This window comes from Heterocephalus glaber, unplaced genomic scaffold (genome assembly GCF_053883595.1).
Source record: "Heterocephalus glaber isolate CG9 unplaced genomic scaffold, H.glaber_assembly_v1.0 deba00001446, whole genome shotgun sequence".
NCBI classification, from domain to species: domain Eukaryota; kingdom Metazoa; phylum Chordata; class Mammalia; order Rodentia; family Bathyergidae; genus Heterocephalus; species Heterocephalus glaber.
This window is the reverse complement of record NW_028258298.1, coordinates 5,581,029-5,595,478: the sequence shown is the minus strand read 5'-3', so window position 1 is coordinate 5,595,478 and position 14,450 is coordinate 5,581,029. Positions and strand designations below refer to the sequence as shown.

Sequence of the window (14,450 nt, the reverse complement as noted above, 5' to 3'; positions counted from 1 at the left end):
TGTACTGACGGGACAAGCTTAAATTAGTCAGGTGAGTTTTCTGAGAACCCCTGTGGGAATTCATCAAGATAAGTACAATATATGTAAAGTGCCCACTAACTAGCACACCATATATACATGACATATATGCAGAGTAACTGAGAGCTATCCTAACCTCTTACTCAACTGACCAAAAATAACTTTCCAGAAGCTCAATTCAAGGCCTCTAATGACTAGCTACAGTGCAGATAATTCATCTGAATGTGTTTTCCATACAAATTCAACATCTGAAACTGAACTCAGTTTTCTTGTCCAACTAACATGTCACTGCAGTCTTGTTAATGATGGATGCCTTCAAACCTAGTCATGTGTAGCTTAATATCTAGTACCGTAGTACCTTCTTTATCTGAGAAGGATACATTCCAAGATCTCTAGCAAATGGCCGAACCACAGACAGTACTGAACTCTATACACTATATTTTTCTCTATACATAATATACCTATGAAGCTGGGCATGGTGGTGTATGCCTGGAATCCCAGCACTGGAGAGGGTAAGGAAGAAGGACTGCTGTGAGTTGAGTGCCATTCTAGGCTACAAAATGAGTTCAAGGCCAGCCTGGACTACAAAATGAAATACTGTTTCAAAAAAACCAAAAAATGATAATATACCTAAGAGAAAGTTTGTTATAAATTAGATACAATAAGAGATTAATTATAATGATTAATGAAAATTATGTAAATATAGTTCTCTCTTTTGAAAGAAAACAAATATATTTTCAGATCACAGTTGACCATGGGTAACTGAAACTACACAAGGCAAAATTATGATGAGGACTACCTTTGTTATTTTTTGTTGTTGTTGCTTTTGAGACAGGGACTTGCTATGTAGTTCTGGCTGGCCTCAAACTCATGGTGATCCTCCTGCCTCAACCTCTTGAGTGCTGGGATTACAGGCATGCGCCACCATTCCCAGCAAAACTACCATATTTATTTTTTTCCCCTAGTACTCCAGTACTGGGGATTGAACTTGGAGCCTTTCCACTGAACTATAACCCCATCCCTTATTTTACTTTTCATTTTTGAGACAGGGCTTTGCTGAACTGCCCAGGCTGGGGTCAAAATTGTCATCTTCCTGTCTCAGTACTGGGATTACAGTACTGGGATTACAGGCATGTACCACCATGCCTGGCTTACTGTATTCGTTTTTGTTTCTCCATCCCTACTCCATTTCCAACAAAACCTGGAAACTGTCCCACAAGTACACTTCCTTTGCAGCCTAATTTAGGAAAATTGAAGTCTCTCCTAAATGCTTATTGATAAAGTCATTTTCCAAAGCAAGACTGTTAACTGTGCCTACTTCCAAGAGATGATAATAATGACCATTTAAGTCTTGGCCCACTACACTTCATTAATTTGTTCTCTCTGTGCTTAAGTTTTAAATATTAAATTCAGTATTTTTCATTAGTGCACAAACAATAAGAATGCTGAAAGTGCTAATAAAGAGATATGTGATTATTGTGAAAATAAAATACAGAGATAAACACATCCACAGTGAGAAAACAAAACATGCCTCATGAATGGGATAAATATTAAACAACAGAAATGACTATGAAAGTACTCACAACATGTGAAGTCGCTATACCTATGATAATTGATGATAATCAGTAAAACACAAAGACAAAAGACAGAAGAAATAGAAAAACTCTGAAGTGTGTGGTTAGAGGGGCATCAATCCTAGACAGTAGATTTCAAACTCTACTTTATGACTCCTTTGCACTTTAAAATTTATTGAGAACCTCAAACGCCATTATTTATGTAAGCTAATATTTACTATAGTATAAATTAGAACTGTGAAATTTAAAAAAATAATTGACATAAAAATAATAAATCTGTTACATGTTAGTATAACATAGTTTTCAGAAAATTCTGTTTTCTCAGATCAGAAAAAGAAAAAGGCAAGAGTAGTACTGATTTTTGCAAAGCTCCTAGTCTGGCATTTTAGAAATTAGTTGAATTCTCACATCTGCATCTACATTCAGTCTGTTATATTATGTTTAATGTAGCTTCTGGAAAACTTCACTGTACATCTGAGAGGATAAGAATGAAAACAACAAATAACACCTTCAAACAGTATTATAAAATTGATTTGACTCTAAGGTCAAACCAAACTTCTGGGGATCCCCACAAGAGTCCCCATAGCATCTGGGAGCTGAGTCAGGAGGAATACAAGTTTAAGCCCAGCATGGGCAACTTAGTGAGACCCTGTCTCAAAATAAAATAATTTAAAAAGGGCCAGGGATGTAGCTCAGTGTGGAAGCTCTGAGTTCCATTCCTATACTGAGGGAGAGAAAAAAGAAAGTCCTCAGACTATACTAAGCACTGGCTTAAGAATAATAAAAAAGTATAGAATTGAAACGGGCTTGTTCTGTCATTTGTCACTTAAAATAATCAGAAAGGACCTGGATATGGTGGCAGACCTGTAATTCAGTACTCAGGAGACTGAAGCATGAGGATCACACTAAGTTCAAGGCCAGCTTGGGCTACATAGTGAGTTCAAGGGTAGCCTGAACTACAAAGGGAGACTCTGTCTCAGAAGAACAAACCAAAATAAACCACAAACAAACAATCATAAAGGATGGGCACTGCATTTGTGTAGGAGGCAAGGGTATGTATCTCAATAGATCTGCACTGTAGATACAATAGATCTATTTACGTAAAAGATAATGGTCAAGTACAAAGGACCTAGAAAAGTAAAAAGAAAAAGAAAAAAAAAAAAACAGTGTTGGAGGATGTTTAGTACCTAATTTTAAGACTTCCTGTAAAGCTACAGTTATCAAGGCAGTGTTGGTGTAAGGAAAGACATATAGATCATTGGAATAAAACAGAGAATCTACAAATAGAACCACACATACAGGGTCCACTGAGTTTTGAAAGATTATTTAACATTAACATTTTATAGAATATAAACTCAATTTAAGAGCCGAGGAAAAGATAATGTTTTCAGCAAATGGCACTAGAACACCTGGTTATCCATATATAAAAAACTAACCTCAACCCTTTATTTCCACACATAAAAATAACTTGAAAGGATCTATGAATGTAAATATGAAAGACTAAAACTATAAAACTTTAAGAAGAAATTATAAGGGAAAATGTTTATGAATTTAGGGTAGGTAAGAACTTACTAGGATACAAAAAACAAGATGTATAAAAGAAAAAAATTTTAAATTTCAATATCCAATTCTTCATTTATAGCAAGTATACACAGACCTGAATTTTTATATATACCTTGTGTTTTCTAATCCTGCTAAATTCAAATACAAGTTCTAAGGGCTCCTAGAGATTTCTTAGCATTTTCTCTGTAGATGATCATTTCATCTACATCTAAAGATTTTGCTTCTACCTTGCCAATCCTATCCTAATTGTGTCATTTTATTGCCACACTATTTGGGTTTGGGCCTATGTTTCAAAGTTTAATGGGCAGATGAAGAGTAAGCATATCTGCCCTTATTCCCCACCTTAAGGAGAAAGCATTGTATCTTCTCCACTCATATAAGGTGTTCTCACTAGAAGTATGGAGTACATGTCTTTGATCTGTTGAGGTTCTTTTCTACTTCTAGTCTCCTGATAGCTTTTACTATGAATAGCTGTAGAGTTTAGTCCAATACTTTTTCTCCAACTAGTGAGAGGATCATATGGCTTTTTCCTTTCTTCTGTTAAAATGATGACTTTTGGGGGTGGATCTTCCAATGCTGAAGCAACACTGCCATCCCTATAATAAAACCACTTTCTACATACTGCCAGATCTGACTTCTAATAGTTTGTTTTGTTAAACAAATTTCTACCTATGTTCACACTTTTTTCTTCTATTATCTTTATCCAGTTTTAGGATTAGCACAATGTTGATTTCCTAAAATGAGGGGAGAAGTGTTCCTTCTTTTTTCTGCTTTAAATGTTTGATATAATTTATCAGTTAAAATGTATATGAGCCTGTTGTTGTCATATAGGTAGGTTTTCAAGCTAGGAATATACTTTCTTTAATAAGTGCTATTCAAATTTTATATTTCCTCCAGAGTTAGTTTCATTAATTTGTCTTCCAAGGTACTTCTTAGAAGCTGTCAAATTTATTTCAAAACAGATTTTTGTAATATGCTTTCTATATCCTTTTAAATTCTGTAAAGCCTGTGGTAATGTCTCCTAGATCTTGATGTTGAAATTTAAAAAATGTATAATTGATATTGTGTAATAGGAAGAAAAGGTCTAAAGAAAAGGTCTAAAGAAAAGGTCTAAAGGAGTAGGGGAAGTGGGAGGGGGAGGGGAAAGGAAAGAAGGGAAAAGAAAAAATATGAGAAAAGGAACAAAATGGAAACAAAGTCTTTGCAAATAGGGAAGGGTGGAGGGTGTAAAGGGAGGGCAGGGGAAGGGGAAAAAAAAATAAGAACCAAGATACATCATGCAAAGGTACAAGGTCCCAATGATGAATGTAACTGGATTTTATACCTAAAATGTACCAATAAACTTAATGGGGAAACAAAAAGATAATGGTCAAGAAAAATAGAACCTGTGAGGTGCTTCGAGGGTTAACTCTCCTGGCCAAAAAAGGCACACAAAGCAAGCCAGCTATGTATGGTTTCAGCTCTAGATTTGAAAACTAGGATTCTGGGGAGCATCCGTAACTGTGGGAGAGCTAGCCTAATAATGGCAAGCAAAAAGTTGAGAGGAAAATAGGTCTTTGATGATGTCGTGGAATTGCTGAGTTAATCAATTCTGGAGCTGCCATATCCTACCACTTCTTTAGTCTTGTTTGAAATGATAAAAGCCCTTATTGTTTAAGCCACATAACTAAAGGTTTTCTGATATATAAAATGATATCCTTATATGGATATCCGATAGGTACCTCAACAGGTCCAAACGAATTTGTTACCCTGTCTCACAAAGGTACTCTTCCTTTTGAAGTTCTCTGGCCAATGAGAACACTCCCAAAACCCCAAAATGTCCACTTTAAAGAACTCTAAATGTCTGTGTACCAATCTTCTAAGTTTGTGAATGATACGTTTATAGAAAAGACTTTGCAGATGTGACTGAGTTTCCTGGAATATCCAGTGGTTTCTACACATAGTCACAAGTATCCTTGTATGAGGGAAGAAAAGGGGAAGAGATGAAGGAGTGACAGGGTAGTGTATGGAACTGAAGTGAATGACGTGGTTTCAAGATGAATCCAAGCAGCCAACAGGGGTTTAAAGAGGCAAGAATGGTTTCCCCTTAGAATGTTGATGGCCAACCTTTCAGAGCTTTCAAAAATACCAAACAAGCCAGCTGTGGCTTGCATGCAACAGGTTCCCCACCACTGCCCCAGGGCCTTAGAGGCAGTGTGGCCACCTGCCAACACCATGATTTCAAACCACTGATCTGATTTCAAACTTCTGGCCTTCAAAACTGTGAGGTAATAAATTTGTTGTTTTAAGACATCCAGCCAGTGATAATCAGGAAATTAATACAACTTCTTTTTCCTTTTTCTCACGACACAGACCCAGCGACTGTCTCAAACCATCCTTTCTTTTCCCAACTGCCACTGAGTTGGAGTACTTAGACAGCACCTTGATTGGTCTCCTTGCCTCTAGTGATATCAACCTTGAATCCATCCTTTAACATTATTCAAGTGGTCTCAAAATACAATCATCTAAGATTAGATACTTTTTAGCTCATGCCTTTATCATACTGAACAATTCACAGCCACTGATTAGTACTTTTCAGCACTTTCATATACTCTTGTCAGATTTAATACAGATTAATTTCAATATATAAACTATGTGAAATAAGACAAATTACCTCCCAGCATACTGATGAGGAAATTGAGACTCATAGAATAAATGATTTGTCCATGGTTACAAGATTAGCAAAAACAACATATCCCACGCTAAGCTTTCTCACTATGTATTTTATAATCTCCATGCCCTACTATGCTTTTAGTATATGCGATGCCGAAGCGAGCACTCTACTATGCTTTTAGATGTTTTAGAGGTGCTCTCTCTCTCCAATATGAACTCTTCGCTCTAGTCAAACTGTCTTTGACTCATCATTTTCTATCTATATCATACAACCCCATCTCTAGCTCCTCTCTGGAACTCCTTTCTTATTGCTCTTTTTGTTGTTGTTGAGAGAGGGTCTTACCATGTAGTTCAGGCTGGCCCTAAACTCACTATGTAGCCCACGCTGGCCTCGAATTCAGCAGTGATCTTCCTGCCTCAGCCTCCAGCTGCTGGGATTACAGGTCTGTGATACCACACCTGATTCCTAATTGCTTTAACATATTAAATTCTACTTTATTTTGTTCTTCTCTCCACCCTGATGTTAGCAATGCCTTCCATTTGTGGTACTTTCAGATTAAGTGTGTTTTCAAATATAATTTCCTTGGATTTAAAAAACCTTATGAACTAAATTGGGAAAGTAAAGATCCGGGAAAATGAAGATCAGATAAAATAAGGACCCCCAAAGGCACTCAAACGTGATCACAACTTCTGAATAATGAACTCTTGTCCTCATTTTATCATTAAGCCACGCTGCATTTCCCTCCACAGAACTCCTGCAGAAGCTCTGCCTGCACCTGTGATCCAGCATTTGATATAATACCAATTCAGGTTTTCCAGAGTGTGTGCCCTGTCTTTCCAAGAGTAATTCCAAAATTTTTATGAAATAACCGTATCTGTGCTTTTAGCACAAATTAAAAAACATTGTTTTATAAGTACTTTACTGAGATCTGACGTACATGTTCACATTTGTACAATATGATGAGATATGACATTTATTTCATCACCACAATCAAAATAAGAAACATTTCTGTGATCCCTGTAGGTTTGTACTTTTCTTTTCTTTTTTTTTTTTGCAATGTCTCCCTTTGCTCCTCCTTGGGAACTATCAATTTGCTTTTCATTTTTGGATTAACTGAATTTTCTAGAATTATAAAAAGGGAATCATATAATATGGCTTCTTTCACTTGATATAATTATTGTGAGATTCATCCATGTTGCCACCAACATGGACCCAATTTTTTGTTCCTTTTGATTGTTGAGGACTATACCACTGCACAGAAGTACCACAATCTGTTTTGTCATTTAATTGTTGAAATGACTGTTGCAAATAAAAGGTGTAGGAACACTGGTATACAAGCCTTTGTGTGGGCCAACCAGGAGAGGTTCCTAATTGTTTCTGTATCTACACCATTTACATGGGTTGTACTTACTGATAACACTGCTTATTATAGGGGAGGGATTCCACAGAAGAATTGCCATTCTATCTTCAGTACAATTCTTTACCTATAATAGGTGGTCAATGAGGTATTTATAGATTTTGCTCTCCCTCAAATCCATATTCAACTTGAGGGAAGAGGTTGGGCCCTGTCTTCATTTTATAACTTTCTGAACACAGAATGGCATTTAAAAAAATGCTCAGGCCAGGCGCGGAAGCACATGCCTGTAATCCTAGCATTTCGGATGCTGTGGCAGGAGGACTGTTGCAAGTTTGAGGTCAGCCTGGACTACAAGTGAGATCAAGGCCAGCCTGAAGTACACAGTGGAACCCTATTCTCAAAAAACAAACCAAAAAGAGCTTAAAAACATTTGTGGTTTATGGTGTTTATTTTTGGGATAAGCATATTCCTTTATGTTTATTCAAATTATTTTAAAAAGCTTAATTGCAAAAGCTGAGCAAAATAACAAAATAAAATTTGAGACAAAATACATAAAATAAATATTTTACAGGTGTTTAACACATACAACATGTAAACAATTTGGAAAAAACCTGTTAATGGCAGCTCATTTAAGAATAGAAGAACCGTAACTCAAAGTAAAAACTTAGTGTTAAAATTACATAGAAAACTGAAAAAACTATATAGAAAATTGAAACGTACCCTACCTGCCTGGCAACTGCAAGGTCCTGAATTCAATTCCTGGTACCAAAAAAAAAAAAAGTGAACTTAGACCAGTGACCATTATAACTCAATCACACCCTACTTCTCCAAAAAGTTAAAATAAGATACTTCTCAGTATTGCTTTCTTTAGAATTGCTTTTCTTTACAAATATAGTAGTACCTTGTATTTTAAATTTTGTTCTAATCTTGTCACTCTGTTGTCAATCTAAGTAAAAACAAATGTCTATATCTTTCCATGAAAGGAACCATGCTTTTTAGTTCTCATGGCTTCACATGAGAATTCATATTTAAGAACATGTTTTCTTCTCGGAAACACTATGTATATGCAGTATTTACTTGATGATGGTTTATTTCCCAAGGGTTTTTCCTCCAGAGTTTCAAGTTTTCAGGGAGAACTTGAAAGTGAGTTACTTTATCTGAGTTTTAAGGTATCAATTAACTTTTGTAACTAGCCATTTTTCTTTTCTTTGTTGGTGCAGGACAATGAATCCAGGGTCACTTCCTCGCAGCCATAACCAGCTATTTTTCAATCAAATAAACATTTCAATCATTTTCCTACATAAATAAGTCCTTTCTGGTTTAGACACTGAGAGAGACTAACCCAGAATTAATTAATAATCAAACTTATAATATTAAATTACCAGAATTTTCTTTTACGCATTCCTCAAAGAAAAAGAAAGAACAACAGAATTACCATATGATTCTAGCTATTCCAATTCTAAGTATAGCCCCAAAAGAATTGAAAATAGGGACATGAGCAAATCTATACATTCATGATCAATGCAGCATCACTCACATGTTCATGGACAGATAACTGGATAAACAAAATGTGACCCATATATGCAACAGAATATTATTCAGCCTTAAAAAGCAGGTCATTCTGATGTTACAGCATGGAAAAACCCTGTAAGCCAGTCAGGCAAATACTGTATGACCCAATTATATGATGTACCTAGAATATTCCAATTCATAGTAGTTCCAAGGGAATACAGGGAGAGTAGAATGGGCAGTTAAGTGTTTAATGGGGACAGAGCTATAGCTGTGAATAATGAAGAGTTCTGAGGATGGGTGGTGACGACAGTTGTACATAAATGTGAATATACTTAAAGCGACTGAACTGCACATATTTCACAATTTAAAAAAAAATCAGTGGTCTTAAGTTTCAACCTTAAGAAGCTAGAAAAAGTAGGATGTGGTGATGCACACCTATAATCCCAGCACTCTGGGAGGATGAGGTAGTTTATGCAAGTTTGTGCCTACTCTGGGAACTCTGAGAACCTGTCTCAAAATAAAACATAAAAAATGGGGTGAGGAAGGTAGAAAAAAAAAAAGCAAAATAAACCTAAAATAAGTATGAGGGGTAAAACACACAGCTATAAATTAAGAAAACACAAATCACAGAAAAATGAAAGCTAAACTTGGTTTTCTGAAGAAAAAAAGAAAGCAATATGGATAAGCCTTCAGCTAGACAGATTAAAAGAGGAAAAGAGTTAAAAATGGAGGTAGAAACTGAAGGAAAACCTAGGAAAGAAATATACAGAATAACCAGGATGGTAGGACATTTCAGAAATAAAGGGTGTAGGGTATTTCAAGGAGTGACTATCAAATGATGAAAATGACAGGTGAAAGGTATAAACCAATGTCTACTTAATATAGCCACAAGAGTCACTAATGACCTTGTAATAGCACACAAGGAGGAGTAACAGAGTTAGAAGACTGCAATAGGGAGTGAAAAACTGAGTACACAATTCAACGTGAAGCAGTATGGTTCTAAAGACAGTGAAAGAGGCTTAGTTGGAGGGAAATAAAAAGAGTTCAAGAAAGGGCTGGGGGTTAACTTTAGTAGAGTTCTAGAAAAGACGTTGATATTGTTATGGAATAGACAAACTAGAACATGATTTTCACCTCCCCACAACTGTACATATGTATTTTATTGTGGTAAATATGCAGAGAATGTTTTGATTATTGTTGGAAAAGATTCAGAGAAGAAGGAAATGTTAAAGATACAAGTGATAATAGATGGTATGAGAACTCCGGATAGGCAGAGACAAATGAGATTTAGAGCATGAGTGAAAAGGATTAGCCTTTTCCCAGTGATGGAGAAACAGAAGAAAGAGAAGGTACAGCTGTAGTCTTTATTAATTTTTTTTTTTCTGGTAGCGGGGAATGAACTCAGAACCTCATGCTTAACAGGCAGGTGTGGCGCCTCTGAGCTACATCCCCAGCCCTGTAGTCTTCATAGTGTGGTGCAAAGTAGTGGGAGTTCTTGTCTGATAGCTCTGCTTTTATTTCTCTTTGAAGTTACTAAGAAGGGAGGAGATGGAGTAAAATTTTGAGGCAAAACAGAAGGAAGGTTAAGAGGAACTGAAGATCCAAGTGAAACCAGTGAATTTGTAGTGGCAATAAATTACACCTTTAAAGTTACATTTCAGTGGAAGGAAGGAAAAAAAAGTGAAAGTAGAAGGAAAAAATGGAAACGAAGCTTTTCGTATTTATGTCAAGGGGAGGGGGGAATGGGAAAAAAAGAAGAGGCAGGATATATCATGTTTAGGTACAAATTCCCTACGATGAGTGTTAACATTATGTATATCTAAAGTATACCAGTAGGGCAGGGGATTTAGCTCAGTGGTTCCGCTGCCTGCCTTGAAAGCACAAGGACCTGAGTTTGATCCTCGGTACCAAAAACAAACAAACAAAAACCAAACAAAAAACCAAAACAACCCAATAAATGTTTTGCTTCAAAAAATTCAGAAACACTTAAAAAAAATAGTTACATTTCAATAAACTGGTCAAAAATAAATAATGGTTTTGAATAATTTTTTACTAAAGGCACTAACAATAATCATTAGTTAACAGTTAATAACATGGTACCTGGTATGTGCCCGGCAATTGTTCTAAGTATGTTTTACATATTACATAACAATTTTCACATAACGTTTGAGAGAGATACCATTTAGTATCTTTATCTTACCAGGGAAGAAAATAAAGCATAAAAGAAAAGTTAAGGAATTAGGCCAATGCCAGACTACTAGCATGTAACAGGGTCAAGATTTAAACTCTGGTAGCATGCTCAGAGTTTGTGCTCCAACATTATGCTACACTGCCTCTCAGAGTTAAGCTAAGCAAATCTAGCTGAAAGAAGAAATAAGGAAGAAACAATACCAGGTGGGCTAAAAAGCAAAGAGAGGTTATGATTCCTGTAAAAGAAAATAATTCTCATATAAGTATGGTTTGTACAGTTTTATATGGCACATAAATGGCACCAAACATAAAAGAAACTATCTACACAGTAATGGAAAGCCACAAAAAGAAAATGAGCATTGGGAAGAACCAAAGCAGAAAGAAAAAGAGTGCAAGAAAAGTAAATCCCAAGTAGTTGCAACATAAAAAGGAGAAAAAATTAAAAGTGGAAGAAGGAATACACAGACACATTAGTATTAGTAAAAGAGGAAAATGAAATGAAAGCAAAATTACTGTATGTCTAAGTCTCTGCAAACTTTTTAAGACTTTATTTTCTTTCTTTGAACCAAAGAACATTCCAATTTCATTAATCAGAGGACAAATAAAATATTTAATGAAATATCATACTAAATACATATTTGCCAAGGGTAGGCAAAGATCAGATATTTAGCAGGTTAAGATCTGAATAAGATGAAATAAGTTTTTAAAAAAGTTATCTAAAGTTGTTTCAGACTCCAGAGGGTAATAGGTCCATTAAAAACTTGATTCCAGAGAATCATGCTCTTCTTTATTTGCTACCCCAAGGTATTTGTAGCTTTGCTGAATGCCATCAAAAACTATCAAAACCAAATTAAAGGGCTGGGAATATAGCTCTGAGGCAGAGAACCCGAGTGTAGTAGAGCATGAGTGAGGCCTTGGTTTGACCCCCAGTCCCGCAAACAACAACAAGAGAAACAAATCAATTGAAATTAAAAGCAATATAAAGTATAAAGAAATACAGTTCAATATTTACAGAAAGACAGCAATATTCAGAGGTAACAGAATAAATATTAAAGTGGCCAAAATACCTGCAGCAGAGTGGCAATACAGTAAAGTAACAGAATGTTGAAATTACAAAAAGACTGGTTGATTATCAGACATTTGTACTTTTAAGTTCTTAAAGATATATTTTTTTAAATCCCATTAAAATGGAAGGATATTCAATGTAGAGAAAAGGGAGATAATGTTTTCCAGGAGTAAGTTATTAAGAATGAGCTTGACCAACCCATTTTGACTCTTCTAAGAGTTACCAATGTGAAATGCCATGATAGTACAGGCCACTGTTTTACCCTAGGATAAGCAAAAATGTGCTGACCAAGAGCAACCTAGGTACTAACAATGTCAGTTATAAATTAAAGGTTTCTTTGTATTTTCAAAAGGCATATATATACTCAACTGTTTTAGAATCTGTGACTAAAAATCTAAAGATTTCCAGCTCATGGCCTAAAATGCAGTGAAGTATTTCTAATATAAAGAACAAAGAAAAACTGATGTGACTTTCAGCTTAATAGATTAATTTCAAACAATCATTCTGAGGTGTAAGAGCTATGTTTCAGAGTGAATGTGGTGCCATTTAAAGCAAAAACACCTCAAAAGCTGATATAAAAAGTATACTCAATTGCAGCCTACAAAATGTCAGGAAACCACAGGAGATTATTTTTGATACATGTAACAGTTATAAAGGTATTAAAAATCAGTATTGAAAGGAGCCTAATTAAGAGTCTCTGAAGTAATGAGGGAGTCCCCTTTACAACGGACTAACTTTGATGACTACTTTCAGTGAAAAAAGTTTTATTCTTTACAAGGCTAGGATAACTTGTAAGACGCTTCAGAGGATCATTCTAGATACATGGGGGATATTGCATGTTATTAGTTTTTAAACAGCTGTCAATCATGTTTTATAATAGGAATGCATTTTTAATCACTCCTTCCAACGTTTACTGTGAACATTTTCACATATAGCAACATTTAAAGAAATTTACAGCTGACTGCCTTGAATAGCCATTCCTACGTCTATCATTAATCTTCTATTATACAATACTTGTTTTACACATATGTCTACTTATCAATCCACCTTGATTTTTGATACTTTACTTTTAAAATGTCTGTTTAAAAAAGTGTTATATAAACACACTTCCTGAAGCACGGAGTCAGGAACTCCATTTCTTTTTTTGTTTTCTGAGGTACTGGGGATTGAACCCAGGATCTCTGCACTGACCTACATCCCTAGTCCTTTTTTTTTTTTTTTTTTTAAATCTTTTTTAACTTTTGACAGGGTCTTGCTAAGTTGCTACTTTGCCCAGGCTGGGCTCAAACTTGGCAATACTCCATGCCCGAATCTATCCTACATCTCTTGAAAGAGGAAATCTAAGGATATGTAACAGACTTGAGAAGCACATGTGACTCTTGACATGCAATCTATGGGTTTCTATAGGATAAACATCAGCCATGCAGCTCCTTATTGATAGTGATGAAATATATATCCAATTTTATGACTTGTTATACTTAGCTTAAGGTGTGGCAAGCAGCTAAGTGCAAACTCTGAAGACAGATTTCAGTTTAAAACCTGGGTCTGCCAATGATTAGCTGTGAGACCTAAGCAAGTCATTTAATCCTTCTAGATCAGTTTCCTCACTTGCAAAATAAGATACTAGTACCAATATCAAAGAGTATGGGATTTAACTCAGATGAGGTATAAAATGTTTAGCACAACTGCTATATGGAAAGGGCACAACAAAAGTTAGCAATTGTTAGGGCTTGTATCTAGATGTTCCCCCAAAGCTTCATATGCTTACAGGTGGGGCTTTTTAGAGGTGGCTGGATCTAAGGCAGTGATGGCAAACCTTTTTTAGAGGTTTCAGTGATACAAACAGCCCCCTGTGGCAGTGTGCCAGGTTTGCCACCACTGATCTAGGGTGTGTGATACTGGGATTAAGGGTGTGGTAGTAAATTAGTCCACTGATTGGGTTAGCATAGTTCTGGGTGTGGATAACCCGATGGCCCACCCTGGGTGTAGGTGCACCAACCAAGAAGTTTGTAGCCTGGATGAGGTAAAAGGAAAAAGGAGGCTCACTTTTTGCTTCTGGCCTACCCTGACACTGACTGTTTTTCGTCTGCCATGCTGCTCTGCTTTGGAGGCAGCTGATTGTGGACTGAAACCTCTACAAACTGTGAGATGAAATAAACCTTTCCTCCTTTAACTTGTAGGTGTTGGGTATTTTGTCCCAGCAATGAGGAAAGTAAGACAGCAGTTATTATCACCTAATTATTAGTCCATACATCCTACCACAATAGGCTCTGGCTGTTCCACAGCTATACACAGTCTTGCAACTGTCTGCATCATGTTTTTCATTGCTTTATCTGTTTTAAATACCCTGGGCAGTCTATGTTATTGAAATGAGAACGAGGGTGGTGAATGGGTCTAAAGTGCATGCATCATCCATCATCCCACTCTATTCCCTGAAGGAAATATGATTGTTCTGTTACCAAAAACAGTGATGGAGATCACAGAAGAATATACACTTTTGTTGTGGGTACAACTTTT

General features: G+C 36.0%; 1 protein-coding gene across 8 annotated transcripts in view; it reads right to left on the bottom strand.

Moving 5' to 3' along the window:
* Zbtb44 (zinc finger and BTB domain containing 44) overlaps nucleotides 1–14,450 on the bottom strand; it is a 62,900-nt gene that overhangs the window by 44,741 nt on the left and 3,709 nt on the right. For 4 of the 8 annotated variants that reach the window (XM_021242753.2, XM_021242755.2, XM_021242756.2 and 1 more), the window contains exon 2: nucleotides 7,891–7,924. The exons of 2 other annotated variants lie outside the window; for them this stretch is intronic. The gene's annotated coding sequence lies outside the window, so the exon portion shown is untranslated. Of the gene's footprint in view, nucleotides 1–7,885; nucleotides 7,925–14,450 lie in introns of all 8 variants that reach the window. 2 more of the 8 variants (XM_087214276.1, XM_021242754.2) reach the window with 1 other exon arrangement.